Source organism: Euphorbia lathyris, chromosome 2, assembly GCF_963576675.1.
Source record: "Euphorbia lathyris chromosome 2, ddEupLath1.1, whole genome shotgun sequence".
Classification (NCBI taxonomy): Eukaryota; Viridiplantae; Streptophyta; class Magnoliopsida; order Malpighiales; family Euphorbiaceae; genus Euphorbia; species Euphorbia lathyris.
In genome coordinates this window covers 351,137-367,796 of record NC_088911.1, presented here as the reverse complement: position 1 = coordinate 367,796, position 16,660 = coordinate 351,137, and positions in this window count along the sequence as shown.

The window sequence follows — 16,660 nt, the reverse complement described above, 5'->3', positions numbered from 1 at the left end:
TATTATCAATAGGTTGTCAAATATATTGTGTATATATTTGATCTTTAATTTGATTTAAATTAATTTTAAAACAATGATTTACTAGTTAAACTAATTCTTTTCGGTCTTTTTATTTATTCCAAGTTTATATAGTCATTTTTGCCCTAATCGACTTTTGAACTTTTAATAAATTTCAATCAAAATTCGAACAATTCGTGAATCATTAAGAATATATTATCTTACCTCGAAAACAATTCACCAAGGAATAATGGTGCAATTAAAGCTAATTTATCGTGTTTCGATAGGAACCGGTAAAAATACCAAATTTTATTCGAAATAGGACCAAATAGAAAATGTTAGGAACTAATGCAATTACGATAAGCGAAACACAAACAAACACACAAGAATTGTTTACCCAGTTCGCCACTCAATTTGAATGACTATGTTTGGGGGCACTACCAAGCTAGGATATTTTACTATGATTTTAGAGATACAGATTACAAAAGAAAGAGGCTGTATTTATACTCCTCAAGAAACCCTAATTGTCCAACAATCTCCCACTTGGAGACTAAATCTGTCATCTGGTGGTAGTGTCATGCCTTCAACTTAGTTACCAAGGCCAACTGAAGCCATACAAAGCTTCAGCTTCTTTAAGGTTACAACCTTAGTCAACATGTCTGCAGGGTACTCTGTGCCTTGAATCTTCATCAACTGCAATGTCTTACTGTCCAAGAGATGCCGTATGTAGTGGTACTTCAACTCTATGTGGTTTGTCATTGAGTGAAAGGCGGGATTCTTCCCCAAATGAGTGACACTCTAACTATAGCTATACAGAATATGATCCTTCTGCTCCTTTCCCAGCTCACGCAAGAAATTCTGCAACCATACCATCTCCTTACTACCCTCACTTAATGCAACGTACTCAACTTCTGCAGTAGACAAAGCCACCACCTTTTGCAGCTTTGAAGCCCAAGAGACTGCAGTACCACCCAATGTGAAGACATGTCCGGTTGTACTTCTTCTCTTGTCAAGGTCACTAGATGCCAAATCTACATCCACATATCATGTCAACATAACTTCCTTACCCTCAAAACACAAAGCTTGTTCAGTGGTTCCCTTCAGGTATCTCAGAATCCACTTTACTGCTTCCCAATGCTTCTTACCAGGGTCTCCCATGAAGCGACCAACAACTCCCATAACATGTGCAATGTCCGACCTTGTGCATGCCTGTAGACACCGAGTCGGAGGACCTGTGATGAAAACCTGTAACAAGACGGTCAAAGCGGTTGATTCCAGAAGTTTTAAAATAAAAATATATAATAAAAAAGGAAGAAGTTAGTGGGAGTCGCGGTTGTCGAGTGGACGGCTCGCGAGTGCTCAGCGACGTGGTGCGAACGCCTAGCGGCAGCCGACGCGCGTCCGACGACAGTTGGACGCGTGCCCGGCAGCGCGGGGCGCACGCTTGACGTCCGCTGGGCGCGCGCGCCCGACGGCCGTTGGGCGAGCGCCCAACGACGTGGGGCAAACGCTCAACGTAGGTGGGGCGAGCGCCCGACGTCCGTTGGGCGGACACCCAACATCCGTTGGGCGAACGCCCAACGACATTGGGCGAACGCCCAATGCCCGTTGGGCGTGCGCCCAACGAGAGTTGGGTGTTCGCCCAACTAGGTTGGGCGTTCGCCCAACTAATGTTGGGCGTTTGCCCAACTAGGTTGGGCGTTCGCCCAATCTGCTTTGGGCGACGCCCAAAGTCTCCGGGATCCGTGCCTATATAAGGCACGGATCCCTATGCATTTAGGGGGAGGATTTTGGAGAGCTTCTCACACTAGAACATTTTCTAGAGAGAGAAAGTTGATTTTTTTTGGGAAAAAATATTTTTTTTCCTAAAAATTGAAAATCTCCAAAAAGTTAAATATTTTACCAAAAACACCGGAAAAGATAACTCGTGGAATCAACCGACTTCGACTGTCAGATACCGATCTTGAGGTATTATCCGAGGACTAGACTCGTTTTATTTATTTCATTTATTTTATTTATTTTATTTATTCTAAAAGTGTTATTTATTTAGTTTACTTATTTATTTATCACGTCTTATTTAAATTCCCGTATTTATTTATTTCCGTCTCGTGTTAAAATAAAGATTCGGTTTTTGTTTTGAAATAAAAAACCTCGTCTTTTAATATCCCAATACGAACCGTGATCCGATTTAGAGGTAGTTCGGGAATTAAAAACGTTGTAATTATAAGTTTTGAAAATATTTCTAAATAACGTTTTAAAATAAAACATCGTTTTAGGATTCTCTGTTATAGACTATGATCCAATTTTGGTAGTTCGGGGATCCGAAATGATAGAATAGATCTAATCTAAAGCTTTTGAATAAATCTGAAAAGTTGTGGACTGTTTCTGTAATTCTGTATTTTCTGTCACTAATAGCTGTTTACCGACGGATTTTCCATCGGTAAATCTGCTGGAACCTTAAATATCCATTTTTGAACCTTTTTCTTACCTTTTTGACATTTCTTCTCAAATATATCTCTATTTAATTATGTAAAATATTTAATAAATATATTTTTGGTTTATATAATTATTATCTACATATTATATATCTACTTATGCTATGTTAAAAATTTAATTCCTATTGATTTGGTTTTGTAAATTATATATAAGTATATATGTGTAGTTTTTGTGACTTTTTGGATGATTAATTGGTTTTTAGGTTATGATGTAAATATTATTTTTGAACTAAAGGTTATTTTCTATATAAAGAAATATGCTATTAGTCCGTTATCGCCTAACACGCTGAGTAGGAGGCCGGTGGTTTATAACCGGGCGATGTCGGGGTGCCTAGTAGCCTTTCTCCGGAAAGGAGCTAGCCTTCTCAGCTCGTACCTAAGTTTCCTGAACCCTCACCGGTCTCCCGTAAGGGATCGGTGTTCATTTTCCCATTCGTGGGTGGCGACTCTTCCATACTCCGAGCTCCGGTCTTGCCGAGCAGCTTGATTCCACGATTGGTTGCTTTCGGCGCCAATCACCGCTTACGTTGCCATGAGGTGTCCACCCCCCGGTCCGCCCGGGCGAGGCCGTTCGGCACCTTGTCTAACAAGTGGCGACTCTGCTGGGGAAGCGAGAAATTTGATTCCGGAAGGCGTGTATTAAGCCCTTAACGGGGACGGATCGTATTATTTCTTTTCGTATGCATTCATACGCATTATTGCAAACCTTTTGGGTAATTTCCGCGAAACCTCTAGCGAGAGTCCATTCGTCGCTCGAAAGAGGCTAGTGTAAGTTCCCCCTTACAGTAAGGCGCCAAAGGGTCCCCATCCATTCGTTAGGGGCGAATTTGTGCGGTCCTGTGAGGTCCCGCGATCAGCCGTGTCAGCATATAGTAGCCTTAGAAGTTGCCATAGGATTACCCGTTACTATTTTTGATGTGATAAATGAATCAGTTCGTGTTTTCAAATTGCCATGATACGTGTCTAATCCTAAAATGTGTAAAGAAAATGAAACGATACGTTAATATATACTCTTAAACCGATATACAAACTACCCCAAAACATCAAAACATTTCGAACTAAAGACGACTTAGTTATCTCGTATTAATGAACTTGTGCGACCCGCCTGGTCCCTTTCCGTGTCCCGAAGAAGGCACATGTTCAGGAAATACGTTATGACGTAAGCACGTATTAGTACAAATCGTTTTGATATTAAGGATAGTTATATCTCGATTCAAAAGATTATATTAACGATAACCGTTATTCACATTCTTTAAATACGTTGGGATAAAGCGAAATCATGACAAAACGAAAACAAAGAACATTTCTGTTTCGAACGACCCCGTTGTAACGTAAAGAGATTCATAAACGTGGCCCGTCCCTTCCGAATGAAAAACAAGCTCTTACGTTACGCCTTGTGTTGTTCTTAAAAGAAATGGATGTATCCGCAAAAGTGACTAAAGAAAATAAAAGAAAATGAAACGACCAAAATCTTTCTGTATCTACGATATATATCCATCCCGAGGGTAGTTAAAGAAAATGAACCAATGCCGTTGAATACGTGCCTTGAACGGGTATATACACCGCTTAAAATCACGAAGCCGAATTAAGCTAAACCGAATCGCACCATATGGACGAAACTGTGGCTTTGACTAATGGCTCGATCATTTCGACCGTTACCAAAACTACAAGAAATATGGCCCGATCTGCGTGTTTGCTTGACTCGTGCCTAAATGAAAGAGAACGGTAATATCCCTGCTTCGAATAAGCATGCGATTAAACGAAACGTTGATTTTCTATAACCACGTTAGGATGATATATCCCGTAAATTGGAAAGAAATAAAAGTTGTTAATAGCCGAAAGATTACCGTGCGCTCAAATAAGACTCGCCGTCTTTTATGTAGCCAAAACGAGCAAACGAATTCTTAACGCTAAAAACAAACACGTTACGCGATGAGTCTGTTCCCTAAAACAAAATCCAAAAGTGATTTCATCACTAAATAAACACGTGGTTACGTCTCTCGATAGACCCAAAAGATCCCGTCGTAATCCAAAAGTCGAGACATGAACCCACACGAATAAAAGGGAACGAGTCATTGTCAATAACGAACGATTGAACCTAAAGAATAACTCGTACCACGTCTAAAATCCGAGATACGCTCAGAAGGGAATCAAAACCCAAACTAATGCATCTCGCGAAATAACGAAAGACGAGTTATTCGAAAGGACAATCCATTTGGTCGATATCTTAGTCACTAAACGCTGATACGTTAAAACGAATTGTATTGTCTGATGAATGATTTACTTTTCCGCAATAATCGACGGCATCACGCGTCCCCTAGACCGCAATGTGAACCCCAAACCAAAATCCTAGGAAAGAGACTTGGACTATCGAGTGTGTGGAGGAATAAGGGTGGAAGAGAGATGTTGTGTTACGTGTAATTAGACTGACGTTTGTTCTTCTTATCTTATATATCCGTAAATAATAAACGCACACACCACGAATCATGCATATAAAATCATGCATACATGCTAATGGATACTGTTCGCGCAGACGTCATCATTAAGCGGTTGTGGTTCCGTGAGAGTAACCGGCTAGTCAGGCAGTTTGATCGGCTACAGATTGACAGTTCCGAATCAGCAGTTGTGGCTTCTGAATCACCTTCGTCCGAGTATACTCAGTCTTCTACCAGTATGTCTGCGACCGATGAAAAAGTGGCCGAATTAGAAACCTCTGTGAACAACATTAATGATCAGTTGGCCGCAATTTTGGCCCAGCTCGCTGAACTAGCGTTGAAGGATAACAAGAGTGGTAGTAAGCATGCTGAGAATGAGATGAACACTGGTCCCCACTTTGGGAATGAGGATGACTATCAGGATTACATCCAAAAACAGCTGGAGAAGGAGAAAGCTAAGGAAGAGGAGTGGAAGCAGCACATCACTCAGGAGGTGCAGGATCTGCGTGGGGGAAGCTCCGGAAGTCAGGACTTTTATAATTTGAAGAATTTTTTGTCAGCAACCGCTTTGCCTTTGAAATTCCGGCTCCCAGACATGAAGAAGTTTGATGGAACTGGGGATCCTACTGCCCACATGAATCAGTATGTTGCGGTAATGAAGCACACGATCCTGACTGAGGATCAAGTCATGGGGATGTTTAATACTTATCTGGAGGGGGCTGCCCTCATATGGTTTCATGCGTTGCCGATGGTGACGAAGAGAGATTGGAAGGAGTTGGCAAAATCCTTCATCGCTCAGTATAGTTTCAATACTATGCTCGAGGTTACTCTGAAGGAACTAGAGAGCACTAAGCAACAGGCCGGGGAATCTTTTTCCGATTTTGTGAGGAGATGGAGGGCCAAGGCCGCGGTTATGAAGCAGAAGCCGCTTGAGCAGGATCAGATCCGAATGGTAGTGGGTAACACCTTGCCGTATATTAAGAATGAGCTGCGGTATATGCCTTTTACCGATTTCAATCAGATGTATAGCTGCGCCTTGACAGTTGAGGGAGACGGAGAGCCGAAGAAAGCTTATACCAAGTGGACGAAGTCGGGATATAGTGCCGGAGGGCCAAGTGCGAATGCGGAATTTGCCGCAGTAAAAGTGCTCGATCTTAATGCTATCGAAAAGAGGCGGTTGATAGGGGTCAAAAACCCCTATCTTTGGGTACGGTTTTAGGACGGGTTTTAGCATTATTTAGTTAATAAGAGAGCATTTCTCGTATTTAAATGCTTTTGTGTGAGTTAGTTAGGAATTGGAAACGTTTTATTTATTTTTCGTTGTTTAGGCTCGTTTTATGACCAATTTAGGCAATTACGGCCAAAATGGCATGCATAGTATAATTCCGTTATCTTCTGAAGCTAATTGGTCCGTCAAAAGTCGCACCAAACGAAGCATTTGCTCAAAATAAGCGATTGGCGGGTCAATTTAGCCTTTGGACTAATGTTATCTGGAGTTTCTGTACATGCGCAGGTATAAGTTCGGACGAAAAAGGCATCGACGGCAGTCGGCAAGCACACGGGGGCATACCGGGCAAGAATTCTCGACAAGCGGGCCTCCGTAGGCCATGCCTGCTCGCCGAGCAGGCCACCAGAGGCCTGCTCGGGCGAGCAGGATGCCCGCTCACCGAGCAGGCCGCTAGAGGCCTGCTCACCGAGCAGGGCGCTGCTCGTCGCGAGTAGCGCCTGCTCGCCGAGCAGGGCGCTGCTCGTCGCGAGTAGCGCCTGCTCGCCGAGCAGCTCGCCCTGCTCGGCAAGCAGACCTGCGGGAATTGGTCAAAAAGACCAATTCCGCTCCCACGATGCCACGACGGACCCCACGACTTCCTACCTGCATAAGGACACGAAAATAGGTCAAAAAGAGGGCTGAGCCACGCCTATAAATAGAGTTTTTCCAATGTAAATTAGTATCTTTTATCTTTGTAATTTTCTTAGCTTTTCATCTTGAGAAATCCTCTCCACCTCCTCCATATCCTTGAAACCTCCATTGAAGACGCCTCCGAAGCTCCATTCACCGAGGATTGCTCAAGCTTCATCTTTAAGTCCTAGGAAGACGCCTGCATTGGTAGACAGGTTCCCTGAAAGGGATTTTTCTTCTTTTATATTCTATCTAGCCTCTGATACATGTTATGAATCCTAGGCTCATTGTAACTTCGTGACAATATTTTCATCTTTGATATATATTATAGTTCTTGTTCATTCAATTGTTTTAATGCTTTAATCTTTGTCTTACGCTTTGTCTGATTTGTTTAACTCATTCGATAATCCCAAAATCAAGTTGGCACATATTGCGAGCTGAATCTGACCTAGTTAGTGCCTGTAGGATTGACGACCCTATAGAAGATTAAGCCCAAATTGCTGAGCCTTAGAGCTAGTTTCGGCCTTACAAGGGAATCACGAATTAGGGACTTTAGGAGGATAGGTTGGGTTAATCGCCTTGGACACAAGTGACTTAGGTTTTAATTCAATTGCTTAAACAATCTATCTTCATTATCATCGTATCCCTTCATGTTTCTTCGGATAATTGCATTGGTAAAAGATCACTTAGGAGTAGTTTAACTTAATTAGGGGTAGAGTAACTTAATTAGGCGTAGAATAACTTAGTTAGAATCAGATAACTTAGTTAGGAATAGTATAATTCAACCTAGGAGTAGATTAGCTTAGAAAAAACCAACTCAAAACCCCCTAAGCCTAGATAACACCTGAAACCAAGTAACTCGATACTTGCAGAAATAAATCCTGTGGACGATAACCTGGACTTAACCAGAAATTTATTACTTGATAACGACGGGGTACACTTATCCCTTAGTGAGTCTTCATCCCAACTTAGGTGAGGGCGCATCAAGTTTTTGGCGCCGTTGCCGGGGATTTATTTCTTCTGCAATATCGAACCAAAGGTCGATTTTTTAGTTTAGGCATTCATTGTGAATATCTTTGTTTATATCATTCATACTTGCCTATAACTTATACTTGTATATACAAATACTTGTTGCTATACTATTACTTAAATTCTATAACATTACTTGTACTTATAAAATCGTTCTTCCAGTGATTATGAACAACAGAGCTTCAAATCCGTCCATGAACGATCTCAACAAAAAAATGGATTTCCTTGTGGCTTCATACAGCCGTAATAACCAACCAAGGACACCATTTTGCGAGAGATGTGGCCAGAATGACCCCGGTAAGGTATGCCACGTCAACTATTACGTACCTAGAGGTGAGAATGTAAGTTACTTGGGTAATCATCAAAGGTATAATTCTGAACCCCCAACTTACAACTATTACGATCAGGAGCATACACGATATCCACCGGCGCCCTACATGGCACCCGTGGATACCCTTCCATGTCCCCATTCTAACTCTGATTTTTATGGCAGGCAAATAGAGTGCTCAGAAGGAATAATGACCCTCTTAAGAGAGATATCCGTCCGACTGGCAGCCAACAAGGAGGCATGCAGGACCCTGAGTAACCAGCTTGCCGCAATCAGACAAGAAGAAAGGGAATGCCAAGAGGCGTTCCTCTTACAAGAGGAGGCAATTCAAGCCATCGTCCTAAGGAGCGGCAAGGAAGTGGACACACTCGTGGCACGTCCATCGCAAACACATCCGTCACCTCAGGTAAGTAGGGAACCGGAAGTGGTAAGCAACCCCGGTCCCGCATCTGAAACTCCAGCTCCTGAAGTAGCTGTAGAAAAAGTAGTTAGGCCTTATGCACCAAAACTGCCATTTCCTCAGAAACAGAAAAAGGCCAACTTAGATAAGAAATTTGCTCGGTTTTCGGAAATCCTTAGTAGATTAGAAATCAATATTCCATTAATGGAAGCACTAGAGGAAATGCCGAACTATGCAAAATTTCTTAAAGACATGTTGTCGAAAAAGAAAAAGTTTGGGGAAAATGAGATAGTGGCTTTAACAGAACAATGCTCGGCCATAATCACCCATAAATTACCCCCCCAAGCTTAAAGATCAAGGGAGCTTTACCATCCCGTGTAGGATAGGCAACATGCACATAGATAGGGCATTGTGCGATTTAGGAGCAAGTATTAATCTTATGCCTTTATCAATTTTCAGGAAATTGGGACTCGGAGAGCCTAAACCAACAAACATGACACTGCAGCTAGCGGATAGGTCGATCGCACGGCCTAGAGGCATAGTTGAAGATGTATTGGTGAAGTGGACAAACTGATCTTCCCGATCGATTTTGTGGTCCTCGACATGGAAGAAGATGACTCCGTCCCCATTCTTCTTGGGAGACCGTTCCTTTCAACCGGTAAGACACTGATAGACGTCCATGGAGGTAAATTGGTCCTAAGGGTGTAGGACGAAGAGGTAACATTTAACGTTTATGAGTCTATGAAATTTCCTCAAGAACGCTCCAAAAGTTGTAACTTTGTAGATGCGCTAATAGATGAATGTATTGAGGAAGTTGACCTTAACATGAGAAATACCTCTTTAGAACTCGGTCTAGGTGGTGAGGAATGTGAGAACTCGAATGAACCATTTGAAGATCTCCCACCTGAAAAATGTTATTGGGTCAAGGGTAGAAAAGAGGATCTTGATCGCGAGATCAAACCCAAACCCAAAACCTCGTTAGAGGAGCCCCCAGAATTGGAGCTTAAGCCCTTGCCCAACAATCTGAAATATGTTTTTCTTCAACCTCCCACAGATTTACCCGTTATTATTTCTTCTTTGTTGACAGTTGAACAGGAAGAAAAATTGGTGGAGGTGCTGATGCAACATAAAGGGGCCTTTGGATGGTCAATCCACGACATCAAAGGCATCGACCCCAAAATCTGCACGCATAGGATTTTCCTTGAGGAACAGATCAAGCCATCCGCCCAACCTCAACGGCGGCTCAACCCTAACATGAAAGAGGTGGTAAAAGCCCAGGTTATAAAACTCCTCGACGCAGGTATCATCTTTCCGATTTCTGATAGCCAATGGGTAAGCCCGGTTCAATGCGTGCCCAAAAAAGGGGGAACAACGGTAATGGAAAATGAAAAAGGGGAATTAATCCCAACTAGAAAGGTTACGGGTTGGCGTGTATGCATAGATTATAGGAAATTAAACGAGGCCACCCGTAAAGACCACTTCCCTTTACCATTTATCGATCAAATGTTGGAACGGTTGGCAGGGCACGAATTTTTCTGTACTTTAGATGGGCTATCCGGCTATATGCAAATTCCTGTGGACCCTTTGGACCAAGAGAAAACCACATTCACTTGTCCCTATGGGACTTTCGCATATAGGCGAATGCCTTTCGGATTATGTAATGCCCCTGCCACATTCCAACGTTGTATGATGGCTATGTTTTCTGACATGGTCGAGGAGTTCCTAGAAATTTTCATGGATGATTTTAATGTTGTAGGACCTACTTTCGACCAATGTCTTGAAAACTTGGACCGAGGCTTAGAACGTTGTGAAGACAAAAACTTGGCACTCAATTGGGAAAAGTGCCAGTTTATGGTCCAAAATTGTATAGTATTAGGGCACAAGGTGTCGGGAAAGGGGATCGAGGTCGATCCGGGAAAAATTGAGGTAATTGAAAAACTGCCACCCCCTACCAATGTAAAATTGGTTAGGAGCTTTTTAGGACATGCGGGGTTTTATAGACGGTTCATAAAAGACTTTTCAAAAATCACTAAACCCCTCACTCAATTATTACTGAAAGATGCTGATTTCAATTTCAATGAAGAATGTATGCTTGCATTTAAATTACTGAAAAAGAAATTAATCGAAGCACCTATTATGGTAAGCCCGGATTGGTCCCTTCCCTTTGATTTAATGTGCGATGCCAGTGATCTGGCTGTAGGAGCCTGTCTTGGGCAGAGGGTAGATAAACTTTTTCTCCCAATCTTCTATGCTAGCAAAACCTTAAATGATGCACAGCAGAACTATTCAATAACTGAAAAGGAATTGCTAGCCGTAGTTTTTGCCTTTGACAAATTTAGATCTTATTTGGTGCTGTCTAAGGTAATTGTTTTTACTGACCATGCAGCCTTGAGATATCTGATGAGCAAGCAGGATGCAAAACCTAGGCTGATCGGTTGGATCTTACTACTCCAAGAATTTGACATCAAGATCAGAGACAAGAAAGGGGTGGAAAACGTGATAGCGGACCACCTATCCAGGTTAGAGCCAGATCAGCAATCCTTAGAGCATGAGGCAATCAAGGAGGTATTCCCGGATGAAACGTTATATTCGGTAAAAACTCTCCCCTAGTTTGCAGACATCGCGAACTACAAAGTCGGTAACATTCTTCCTCTTGATTTAGATGCAAACAAAAGACATAAGTTTTTGTTTGAAAGCAAACAATATTTTTGGGAAGAACCTTATTTATTTCGATTTTGCACCGATGGCATGATTAGGAGATGTATACCTGAGGAGGAGGTAGAGTCAGTAATTAACATGTGCCACTCTAGAGAACCAGGCGGCCACTTTGGGCCAGATAGGACAGTGGCAAAAATCCTCCAAAGTGGGCTTTGGTGGCCACAAATGCATAATGATGTCAATAGTTATATTAAACACTGTGATGCATGTCAGAGAGTAGGGAATATCTCTAGGAGGAATGAGATGCTTCAACAAGGCATACTCGTCTGTGAGCTATTTGATGTTTGGGGCATAGACTTTATGGGACCTTTCCCTATGTCACACACCAACCAATACATTCTTGTCGCGGTTGATTATGTCTCTAAATGGGTAGAGGCCGAAGCCTTACCCACAAACGATGCTCGAGTAGTGATAAAATTCCTCAGAAAGAATATCTTTGCCAGATTTGGAACCCCCCGGACTATCATTAGTGATGGGGGATCCCATTTCTGCAATAAACAGTTTGACACGTTGATCCAAAAGTATGGCGTAGCCCATAGGGTCGCAACACCTTACCATCCTCAGATGAGTGGTCAGGTAGAAGTGTCAAACAGAGAGCTAAAATGTATTCTTGAGAAAACGGTGGGGAATGCCAGAAAAGACCGGAGTCTTAAACTAGACGATGCTCTTTGGGCATACCGGACAGCATTCAAGACTCCCATAGGAATGTCCCCCTACCGTTTAGTTTTCGGGAAATCTTGTCATTTGCCTGTTGAGTTAGAGCACAAAGCTTATTGGGCGCTGAAATTTCTAAACTTTGACCCTAAACTTTCAGGTGACCTACGGTTAACACAACTACATGAACTGGATGAGCTCCGATATAACTCTTACGAGAATGCCAAGCTGTACAAAGAACGAACCAAGAGGGTGCACGATAAAAAAGTACAGCGGAAAACCTTCCAAAAAGGCGACCAAGTACTGCTCTATAACTCCCGATTGAGATTCTTCCCTGGCAAGCTCAAGAGTAGATGGTATGGACCATTCTCAGTTCTTGACGCACATCCCTCCGGTATGGTTGAGATTATGTTGAATGATGGAACCACCCAGAAAGTAAATGGACATCGACTCAAACTTTATCTCGGTAAAGACACTTCGGGCGTCCAAATCCTCCGTCTTCAAGATGGTTAGTAAGTTGTCTTCTCCACCCTAACTCTCTACACTTGTTCTTTATGATTTATGATGCAATGTTGGAACTTATTGCATATTTTTAGTGTGAGGAGGAGGGGTAGACAAACTTACAAAAATTGTAACAAATTTTTAATTTTTGTTGCGTCGTGTCTAGTTTAGTTTAGCATTTTCGGGTTTTATTTATGTTTTGCATGTTTAGGACCTAAAACCGTGAACCTCCTTCGAATCTAAACTTCGTTATTTGTCATTGAGGACTGAGAACCTAATCAAAAATTGCATGACAACTAGTTTAGGTGTAGGACACAATCCTTGTATCTGTAAAAGCATGAGCTAAAGTTTGCATTTAGACCCTACTTTTGAAGAAATGTCAAAATCATTACTTAGGTAGATAACTTAAGAATTGAAGGCATGTGATGTTGAACTTGAGTTTGGGGAAAACTAGTAAACACAAAATTGAAACCCAAAGAATTGTGAGTTGAATTTGAGCCTAAGAGCGAACATCAAAAAGCTCTTTTTCTTGACATTTTTGTGTGAATGCTTTGACTTGTGGAAAGATTACAGATTTTGCACCTAATACTGTGTTGAACCTACATGCAATGATTTGAGATGATAAACGATGAATCAGCCTCATTAGAATTAACCCTTTTTCTTTACCTTATTTTCTCTTTGTCATCCACTCTAGGAAGCCCCTTTGAGCCTATATTGTTGTAGTTTATAGATTTTTCTTTCGTTCTAACCTATTTTTGCAAACCACAACTTGGTTTGCTACTCAACCCAAAATTTTCGCAAAGCTCAAATTGAGCCTTTGTTTTCTTCTAGCACTTTTTCCTTGTTTATGGCATTATAGTAGCAAGCCAAAAGGCTAAGAAGTGAATGAGCATTACTATCCAAAAGGAAAAGAAAAACAGAAAAAGAAAAGAAAAGAAAAGAGACGAACAAAAAGGGGAGAACTTCGTTCCCCAGTTCTTAAAATCAAAACGTCTCAAAGAAAAAAAAAATTTATGAATAAAAAGCTCAGTCACTTCATATTTGCTAAAGCCATTTGAACTTTGTTTTTCTAGCGCTAGAACTATTAACCCTTGTTGCACCTTTAACCCTCTAACCACATTACAACCCAAATTCGAGGCTGTTTTTGATATCATCGGAGTCATATAGCATAGTAGAGGAACTCGGATGAACGTGCAAAATCAACGTAATCCTAAGCAAGAACATAAGCCGAGAGTAAACACTTTAGCCACCAAAATTGTGTGAATTGAGTGAACTACCTATGGTGAGGTGTTTTACTTAGCGATCCCCTCAAGCTCGTTTAATTGAACATGTGTCCTTTTGCTTAAAACTATGGCCTATGATAATTGAAATGCGGCTTTTGGATATCGTGTCTCTACTTCGTATTTCCGAATGCATGTAATTACAGATGCTCGAAATTGTGTCAAGCACCTAGTCAAAACTACCCCAGGATATAATCTGGAGATGATGCTAATCATATATAAATATTTTTTGGCTTATTACTCTCTATTTTCAAGTAGCATTTGGGTTTTGCTTTTGTATTACTGTAGGCATTTTACTTTAAATTATGAATTTAGGTATGGGAGGCATTTAGAATAGATACTGAAAGATTTTAGTTGCCAAAAGATTTTAGTGATTTTTTTGGTTGAACATCCTAATTGTTTCTCTTTATCGTTGTTTGGCAGATCATGATTTTTGTACATATCTCTGTATCAGTCTATCAGTCTCTTGTATTTAGTTGTAACTTTTTGTTTTATGCTTTAGACTCTTTGAGCACGTTCCCACCAAAGTCTGTACAATTAACAAAACCGTTTGCATTTCAACCTTGGATGAATTCAGAGGAAAACATTGGCAATCTTCTGATGGTATGTCCGTGGTTAATCTCTAGTTACTTCATGTGCTTGTCTGCTTATTTGATTTTCGATGAAGAGTTTCACCGTGCTATTGTGCCTCTCTCCTCATTCTTATGCACATATTCTATGCTTCTTCACTTTCTCACTTGTCTCTATATGTAGTACTTGCTCTGTGCTTGTGTTGTTATAGAGAAATTTGTGTTGTTACAACTGTGGCATCTCACAGTTTAACAGTACAGCTTGGCAATTGTAGTAAAATAAAAACAAAATCTTTTTTCTGGTGTCAGCTACTACTACTTCTGATAACATTGAGATATTATCCTGAGGACCAAAAGGGATATTCACCTCAAAGTACGCTGCATAGTGGTCTCCAAAAGGAAGCTGGTTGGCGGATCTCCCCAGATCAGCTCAGAGAGATCCGCTGGCGGACCTATAGGGCGAATCTCTCCCTTCGCCTCTATAACGGCTGGCCGCTGACTCGGCCATAAAAGATCATTAATGAGTTATTAATTAGCTAATCCGCCAGGTTCAGAATAACCCGTAACCGCCATTAATGAGGCATTAATGGAGACTTTCTAGTTACCTGAAGGTTACAACTTCCCAGCTATATATAGCCTGATCCCCTAGGTTATCAAGGTACACACATTCTCACCATTCTTGTCAATTACGTTGGTTTCCTTGATCCATCTTACTGACTTTGGCATCGGAGTGTCCCCGGCCGATCCCAACGGCACCTCACAGGGAAGTGCTCCGATCAAGGATTTTTCCTCAAGTTAACATTGGTGCAGTGATCGTGGAATCCTTAATCAAACAAAGGGTTTTTTCGTTCACACTGAAAACGCAATGACCAACGGAGGTGAAAATCCCTCCTTAGGGATTGAAACACCGTTAGTTACACCATCTAGTGCTGGTCGCACCGATACAACCGCTCCAATAACGCATGTCGACAATAACATGCCTACCGCTGCTTTTATCAATATGTGTGCACAAGATATCGAGGCGCGATATGGACTCGAGATAGGAAATCGCCTTCGAACATACATGACTCTTCCTCCGCGTTGGAGTACGACGTCTACTTCAACCGTTTCATCTTTGCCTTTGTTAAACTTTGGCCTTGGACCAGGTGCCCATAGCTCCTCGTTCCTTCAAGCTCACAACACGGATTCCATGTTAACCGCTACGACATCAGGTGGTGAGCGACCAATTAATCGGGAGTTATTCCCTGGTGAAGGAAGTCAAAGAAATGATACAACCCTTCTTGGCGAATCTGGGGGTCCAGGGTTGAATCTTGGTGGGTCCGATATACCCAGGTGTCCACGAACGAATTTATCCCTTGGCGGATCTAAAGGGCCAACTCGCAAGAAGCATAGAAAAGAGAAGGATAAGCGGATAAGGTCACCTTCGCCCCGACGAGCAAGATCCTCCCATCGTGGCAGATCGCCCCCATCTACTAGCCGTAGGCGAAGTAAAAGGCCAGAAAAGGCATCCCATGCAAGTGGACCACCACCACCGCCGCCTTCAGGAACTGTTGGACACATCCCGTCAGGAGGCCAGGGGGGAGGAAGCGGTCTGACTCCCCCAAGTGGAGGAAATAGAGCGAGAGGTGGTGGTGGAGGAGGAGGCGGAGGAGGTGGACGTGGTAATGAAGGAAGACGTTCGCCATCAGATCCATCGTCTGATTCGAGTTCTTCTTCTTCTTCTTCTTCTCCATGCAGATCGCCATGAAGAGGCCGTCCCAGGGCGGATCCGAAAAATTTTGATGATAGGGTAAGGGCCCTGGTGCTCCGTATGAATGAAGAAAATGCCAGGCACAACCCGTTCGCCAATAGAGATTCGCCTTTTGCAGCTTGGATTGAGACGGAGGAGACAGAAAGAGCTTTTAAGATTCCCAATCTCGCAATATACACAGGCAAAGATAATCCAGAAGCTCACGTTCGAAAGTATCGAATACTGGCCAGGCTCAATCGAGCCACCGAGCCCGTGCTCTGCAAAATGTTTGTCACCACGCTGGGGGCCCAGCCTATTTGTGGTTTCAATCTCTACCTCCGGGCTCGATAAACAGCTTTGATCAATTAAGCAGGGAATTTTATGCTAAATTCGCCGGTTGTATTCCTGCAGTGGTGAAATCTGGAAAGCTTTTTGAGTTAAAGCAGAAAGCGAATGAACCCCTTCGGGAGTATGTGGACACTTTCAACCAATTGTGCATACAAATCGTTGATGTAGATATCTCCGTAGCTGTGGAATGTTTCGTAAGAAACACTACCTGCAAGAGTTTGCAGGAAGATCTCATCCGAAAGAAACCCACCAGCATGGCGGAGCTGATGGAGCGTTGTAA